The sequence below is a fragment of the Leucopleurus acutus genome (assembly GCF_964270905.1).
Source record: "Leucopleurus acutus genome assembly, chromosome: 9".
In the NCBI taxonomy this organism is placed as follows: domain Eukaryota; kingdom Metazoa; phylum Chordata; class Mammalia; order Artiodactyla; family Delphinidae; genus Leucopleurus; species Leucopleurus acutus.
The window spans coordinates 48428733-48437146 of record NC_139144.1 but is presented as its reverse complement, the minus strand read 5'-3'; positions in this window follow the sequence as shown (position 1 = coordinate 48437146).

Sequence of the window (8414 nt, the reverse complement as noted above, 5' to 3'; positions counted from 1 at the left end):
GAAAATTACAGACCAGTATCTTTGATGAACATAGATGCAAAAATCCTTAACAAAATATTTGCAAGCCAAATTCAACAATACATAAAAAGGATCATACACCATCATCAAGTAGGATTTATTTCAGGAATGCAAGGATGGTTCAATATTTGCAAATCAATCATATGTGATACACCACATTAACAAAAGGAAGAACAAATATCACATGACAATCTCAATAGATGGAGAAAAAGCATTTGACAAAATTCAACATCCATTCATGATAAACACTTTCATCAAAGTTTTTACAGAGGGAACATATCTTGACATAATAAAGGCCATTTATGACAAACCCACAGCTGACATCATACTCAAATGTGAAAATGAAAGCTTTTCCTCTAAAATGAGGAAAAACACAGTGATACCCCTTCTCACCACTTCTATTTAACACAGTATTGGAAGTCCTAGGCACAGCAATCAGACAAGGAAAAGAAATAAAAGGCATTTAAACTGGAAGGAAAGAAAAAACTGTCACTATTTGCAGATGACATGATACTATATATATATATATATATAGAAAAACCTAAAGTCTTCACATAAAAAATTACTGAACTAATAAATGAATTCAGTAAAATTACAGTATACAGGATTAATATACTGAAATCTGGTTTTTGTCTACAATGCTAACAATGAACTATCAGAAAGAGAAAGCAAGGAAACAGTCTCACTTAAAATTGCCTCAAAAAGAATAAAATACCTAGCAATAAACTTAACCAAGGAGAAGACTTTTACTCTGAAAACTATAAAATACTGATGAAGGAAATTGAAGATGACACAAATAAATGGAAAGATAGCCCATGTTCATGGATTGAAAGAATTAGTATTTTTAAAATGTTCATACTCCCCAAAGCAATCTATAGATTTAATGCAATCCCTATCAAAATACCCATGGCATTTTTCAACAATTTAGAACAAACAATACTAAAATTTATATAAAACCACAGAAGACCCTTAATTGCCAAAGAAATCTTGAGCAAAAAGAACAAAGCTGGAGGTATCACTCGCTCTGATTTCAAACTATACTACAAAGCTACAGTAATCAAAACAGTATGGTACTGACACAAAAACAGACACAATGGAACAAAGAGAGGACCTTGAAATAAACCCATGGACTTATAGTCAATTAATCTATGACCAAGGAGGCAAGAATATACAATGGAGAAAAGACAGTCACTTCAATAAGTGCTGGTGGGAAAAACTGGACAGCCACATGTAAAAGAATGAAATTAGAACATTTCCTTGCATCATATACAAAAATAAACTCAAAATGGATTAAAGACCTAATGTAAGACCTGAATCCATAAAACTCCTAGATATAAGCAGAACACTCTGTGACATAAATCTTTTAGATCTGTCTACTAAGAAACAAAAGCAAAAATAAACAAATGGGAGCTAATTAAACTTAAAAGCTTTTGCACAGCAAAGGAAACCATAAACAAAACAAAAAGACAACCCACTGATTGGGAGAAAATATTTGCAAATGATATGACTAATAAGGAGTTAATATCCAAAATACATTATAAACAGCTCATAAAACTCAATATAAAAAACCAAACAACCTCATTACAAATGGGCAAAAGATTTAAATGGACAGTTTTCTAAAGAAGACAAACAGATGGCTAACAGGCACATGAAAAGATGTTCAACATTGCTAATTATCAGAGAAATGCAAATCAAAACCACAATGAGATATTACCTCAAAAATGTCAGAATGGCTCTCAACAAAATGTTTACAAATAGCAAATGTTGGTGAGGATGTAGAGTAAAGGGAATGCTAGTACACTGTTTGTGGAAATGTAAATTGGTGAAACCACTATGGAAAACAGTATAGAGGTTTCTCAATAAAACAAAAATAGAACTACCATATGATCAAGCATTTCCACTCTTGGAAATATATCTGAAGGAAAAAAAACACTGATCTGAAAAGATACATGAACCCCAATGTTTATAGCAGCACTATTTACAATAGCCAAGATATGGAAGCAATCTAAGTGTTCATCAACAGAAGAATGAATAAAGATGTGAGATTATATATATATAATGAAATATTACTCAGTCATTAAAAAGAATGAAATTCTGCCATTTGCAACAATGTGGATGGACCTAGAGGGTATTATGCTTAGTGAAATAAGTTAGAGAAAGACAAATACTGTATGTTTTCACTTATATATGGAATCTAAAAAATAAATGAATGAATATAACAAAACAGAGACAGAGACACAGATAAAGAGAACAAACCAGTGATAAAAGATTAAGTAAATCTAAAAGATTTATGTCAAAGAGTGTTCTGCTTATGTTCTCTTCTAGGAGTTTTATGGATTCAGGTCTTACATTAGGTCTTTAATCCATTTTGAGTTTATTTTTGTATATGATGCGAGGAAATGTTTCCCCCTTTTCAGAAGGAAAAGGTAAGGGGCAAGACAGGGATATGGGATTAAGATATATAAACTGCTATGTATAAGATAAGCAACTAGGACATATTGTACAGCATAAGGAAATAAAGTCAATATTTTCTAATAATATTAAATGGAGTATACTCTATAAAAATGCTGATTCACTGTGTTATACACCTTATACTAATATAATATTGTAAATCAACTAACTTCAACTTAAAAATGAAAATTAACACTACATGGGAACATCTTTTTCTCATTTAACAGTTTGATTAAAATCCAAATTTGATAAATATCTGTTAGCAATGCTGTGGAGGAAAGGTACTCTTGAATTGCCGATTGGGATTGTAAATTAATACAACTATTATAGAATAGAATTTAACTACATGTACCAAATTATATACACCTTTAGCTTCTTAAAATTACTACTTCTATGAATCTGTCTTAAAGATGCATGACAAAAAGGGGTATACAAAAAAATATAAAAATATATAAGGTTATCTATTCTTTGTAACAGTATTTTTTTTTTTTTTTTTTTTTTTTGTGCGGTACGCGGGCCTCTCACTGTTGTGGCCTCTCCCGTTGCGGAGCATAGGCTCCGGACGCGCAGGCTCAGCGGCCATGGCTCACGGGCCCAGCCGCTCCACGGCATGTGGAATCTTCCCGGACCGGGGCACGAACCCGCGTCCGCTGCATCGGCAGGCGGACTCTCAACCACTGTGCCACCAGGGAAGCCCTGTAACAGTATTTTTAACAAAGTAAGGCTTGAAAACAACCCAGATGTCTATCCAGTGGAGCTGGCTAAATGAACTGTAGTACATGTACCCAGTACAATGCTATGGAGTTGTAAAAGGAATAGAGAATATGTCTATGTATATCCTTGGAGTAATTTCCAGAAAGTACGTCTGAGTAAAAAAGTAAAGTGGAGAAAAGTACACAGTGGTATATTGTACTACTGTTTATGAAAGAAAGGGAGAGGAACACATACATTTGCTTATACATATACTTTTAACTGAAATGTAATAAAATAAAAGTAAATAGTTACTTCTAGGAAGAGGGATGAAATATGGTAAAGAAGATAGAGTAGAAGCTACATTTTCCTGGTAGTCAGACATTCTACCTTATGTGCAAATTCTTATTCCACCAACACTGTGGGTTCAAAAAAGAAGGGGGTATTTGAGACCCACATCTTAAAGAAGGCAGCATAGCATAGGAGGGGAAGGTCATGTACTTTGGTCATTGATACCAGGGTTGGGATGCTGGCTTTTCCTTATTGGCCAGTGGGACTTTAGGCAAGTTACTTAACTTCTCTGAGCTTCACATTTCTCATGTATAAAATGGAGATAAAATTAGTGCCTACCACAGAAGATTGTGCAAGGGATTAAATCAAACTGAAGCGACATCACAAAGCAACACTTACCAATGGGAATATCAATGCCCACAGTCATCATCAGTTTGGAGGTGCGGCTAAAAATAGTTTCAAGTATGAAAAATGTGAATGATTTAATTTAAAACTTTTTGAGTAGATTTAAGATTTTCTCTGTGAAAGATGTCACTGTTGTAGTCAGTTGCTTTCTTTAGTAGAAGGGAAAGCAGTGCAGTTACAGTCCATTGGGAATGTGAGCCCATGACCAGATATATGTCATGTATATGCAAACTTAACATGCATACTCATGTTTATCAGAGAAAAAAAGTTGAGAATAGATGCTCTATAGGCTAGAATTCAATGGTAAAGAATGTATGAATGCTGGACACTGGTTAGCAATCAGAATGGGTCTATGGATATACTGTGACTATCTCAGTATTTTAACCTAATCATGGTAGTCTCCAAAGAAAAAGGAAATTCAATGAAAAAGGAGGGAGAGACATAAAGGTGATCATAAAAACAATTAAACCATATAAAGGAACTGTTTTGTAATTAGAAAATTGGTTTTCTGTGTGACCTAAGAATTTCTCAAATTTTCTCTCCCTTCTCTCCCTCTCTGATGTTCCTCTTCCAAGAAAAAGAAAAAAATTGTTAAAAGGCAGTTGAACTAGAGGTTCTTTAAAGACTTTCTGAGTTCTGACATCTTATGAGTTGATGATGCAATAACCCCAAACTTTTAAATTCCCATCTAGCACAGTCCTCAGAATGACAGAGGAACAGGCATTACTTACTGATGCAGTAATTTGCTTTCATGTGGAAGTGAGGCTCTGTGATTTGCCATCTGGGGTGAAATCCTATGGGTTTGGTTGTTATATAATCTTATCTGTGCAGAATTTTCATTTATGTTACTGACATGTGCTGTTACTTTCTCTTGGCCTTTAAATTTGAGATCATTGGGTTTTTGTTATGTTTTTCCCTAAAGAGTCAAACCAGTCAACTCCTCACAGCTTTACATACATACAAGTAAAAGGCTTAATATAAGCACTTAATATTCTTACTGAAAAAGAAATATCCAAAAAACAAACAAACAAATTAATTTCTCAGTGGTGGCATTCCACATCATCAACTATCAACTTTGTTTCAGGATAAAAGGATAGGAGACATTAAAGCATTTTTGATGTAGTTTCATTTAAAAATTTTACACTTATATTAGTCACCCAAATTTCACTTCCATTTAATATTGGTTCAGATTACGAATAAATGTGGTGTTGGGTCCTCCTGAGCATTCAATGGCAAAGATATTTTTCCTTTAAAATCCAAGCTAGTGCTTCAGAAAATATATAGGCCAAAGAGCTCCAGAGGAAATCAGCTGTGTAATATTCTATATAGTTCAAATTCTCTTTAAGATTGGGTTCAATAGTCTTTATATTGATTTTTTCAAATGACTAGGATATTCTGTCCTCTACAGAGGAGACAACAATCCACTTACAATGGGAACTGGTCAAAACATAATCCACATTGGCCCAGGTGCTGCGGAGTGCCTCAAGGACCTCTGCACACAGGCTGAAGAAGTTTGACAGGCTTTCTCCACTGCTGCGGGGTGGGGGTGGGGGTCTCAATCCACACCAATCACCCCAAATTTGATGGCTCTCATGCCTTCAATATGATTCCATTCATCTTAGAGTTTTACTTTGCAAGGAAGTCACCGGAAAGGTAGTTATACTGTAGCTTCTCCCATATCTTTGTTCTTGTAACACTTCCTTCAGTTTTACAAAGTAAACCTAACCATGGTTCACATTGCCTCATTTTTAAGACCTATGATGTCACTAAAAAGGCATGGAGTAAGCATCTTAAATGAAATTATTTACATTTCCATTGACAAAGCAAATATTTTACTTAAGTAATCCACAAAGCACCCTTCCATTCCAGTTTAAGGTGCTATTCCATTAGTGCTTAAAATAGGAAGATTTTTGTGGGAAATTATTCTACTTTCACTGCCAACACTCTCTATACTCAATTGTATCAGCAGTCCTATTGGCAGAGTTCCCCCCCCACACATATATAACATTTTTCTTGTGATTATAAAAGTGATACATGCTTATTGTAGGATCTTTGGAAAATACAGAAAAGACAAGAGAAAATAGTAAAAAGTGCTTATAATCCCTCTGCCCAGAGACCATAAAATTTGACATTTGGTGTATTTCTTACTTTAATTGCCTATCATTTTACAAGGTTTCAAATATATTCTTTAGAACAATCATGGTTTCCAAAACCTCCCTTGTCAGCTCTTGAATTTATGTCAGGAGACCAATACATTTTCCTTGGCTGAAGCAGACTCAGGAGGTGAAGTTTCAAGAATGAGAGGAGAGAGAAAATAGAGCTCAGAATCTGTTTCAGTTATGAACTTATTACAGTAAGGAATTAAATGGCCACCTTCAAAGTTATTCCCTGAAGCTTCTGCTCTCATGACCTCATTATTGCCTTAATCTGCCCTTTTATCATGAGAGTTCAACTATTAATACCATTGTCAAGTTCTTTTTAATTTTGCATTTGGCTAAAATGCCACCTCCCATTTTATTTTGTGGTACCCAGGCTAATCCCTCATTACCTTCCCTGATTCTAAGCCCTCTGGGCATCCTCTCCTAGCTACTCAAATCTCCTCCTACACTGCTGATTAGTTATGTCAGCCTTGGGCAGCCCTGGAGACAAGGAACAATATGGATTGATGCTTGTTAAAAGAGTAACTGAATACAAAATATGTTCACGAGGGAGACTAACCTCAACTATAGAAAAATCTACAGATATTTTCCAAGTGTAACTCTCACATAGTTATACACACAGCATAATATGATCTACGAGATCGTGCTAAAACCACTTTAATAAACAGAATAGTGTGTGTTTGGTACAGTAACAGTTGTATATTAATAGAAGTTATATCAATTGAATCCATGTTTTATGGGATCCATGCTTTTGAGAAGAATTGAAAAACATGCTGTATAAGCAATATCATGGTAAATTTTACTATACTAAGTAAACTTGTCCTGGTTACCTTTTCTTTTTTATTCTTTTTTTTTTTTTTCGGTACGCGGGCCTGTCACTGTTGTGGCCTCTTCCTTTGCGTAGCACAGGCTCCGGACGCGCAGGCTCAGCGGCCATGGCTCACGGGCCCAGCCGCTCCGCGGCACGTGGGACCTTCCCGGACCGGGGCACGAACCCGTGTTCCCTGCATCAGCAGGCGGACTCCCAACCACTGTGCCACCAGGGAAGCCCGGTTGCCTTTATTTTTAAACTTAGTGAGTTGCCCAGTGATTTGTCCATGGTAAGTTTCCCATCATTTGAGCAATTTGAGCACTGGATGAATTTTCACCTGCCAATGGGCATAGACATCAGCAATGGCCAATTGTACCATGACAAATATTCAATCGTCTGACAAAAAATAGAAAATATAAACAATGCAATAAGATGTCTTTTTTAATAAAGATTACATATTAAAATATCTTTTATTTTAAGAACTCAATTTAACAGTAGATGGTAATAGTTATTTGATATTTTTATCTTCTAACACAAATAAATGAAAAGTTGCTAATCTTTTGTCACTCTCTCATTTTTTTCTTTTTTCTGAAAATTTACTGATCTGTGAAATCCCCAAGTCTGGAACCACTGGACTGGCTGACTTCCATGATTTCTCTGAATTCTCAAAGTATACAATTGTATATATGTAGATATTAAATGTAATTGGGATAAAACTTTAATTTTTCTATAAAATTCAACACTATTAAAGTGGTCTTAATATCTCTTAAAAGTTGTCTCCCAAATGGCTAACAGGTACATGAAAGGTGCTCAGTGTTATTAAACATCAGTAAATGAGCAAATAAAAACCACAATGAGATATCACTCATACCTGTTGGGATGGCTTTTATAAAAATAATAAGCAATAAGTGTTGGAGAGAATGTAGAAAAAAAGGGAACCTTTGTACACTGTGGGTGGGAATGTAAATAGGTACAGTCATTATGGAAAACTGTATGGAGATTCCTCAAGAAGTTAAAAATAGAACTGCCATATGGTCCAACAATCCCAATCCTGGGTATACATCTGAAAGAAATGAAATCACTATCTTGAAGAGAGATCTTCACTCCCATGTTCATTGCAGCTTTATTCACAATAGCCAAGATACAGGAACAACCTAAGCGTCCATCAACAGATAAATGGATAAAGAAGATGTCACACACACACACAAACACCCCACATGCACTAGATTATACAGCCATTAGGAAGGTAATCCTGCCATTTACAACAACATGGATAAATCTGGAGGACATTATGCTAAGTGAAATAAGTCAGAGAGAGAAAAATACATACTGTATGATCTCAGTTATATGTGAAATCTTTTTTTAAAAAAAATGTCCATCTCATAGAAACAGTGACTAGAATGGTAGTTACCAGGGGTTGTGAGATAGAGGAAACGGGGAGATGCCCATCAAAGGGTACAAGCCTTCAATTATAAGATGACTAAATTCAGGGGATGTAATATATTAATACAACATGGTGACTATAGTTAATAATGCTGTATTGTACACTTGACATTTGCTAAGGGAGTAAATCTTAAGCACTTTCACCA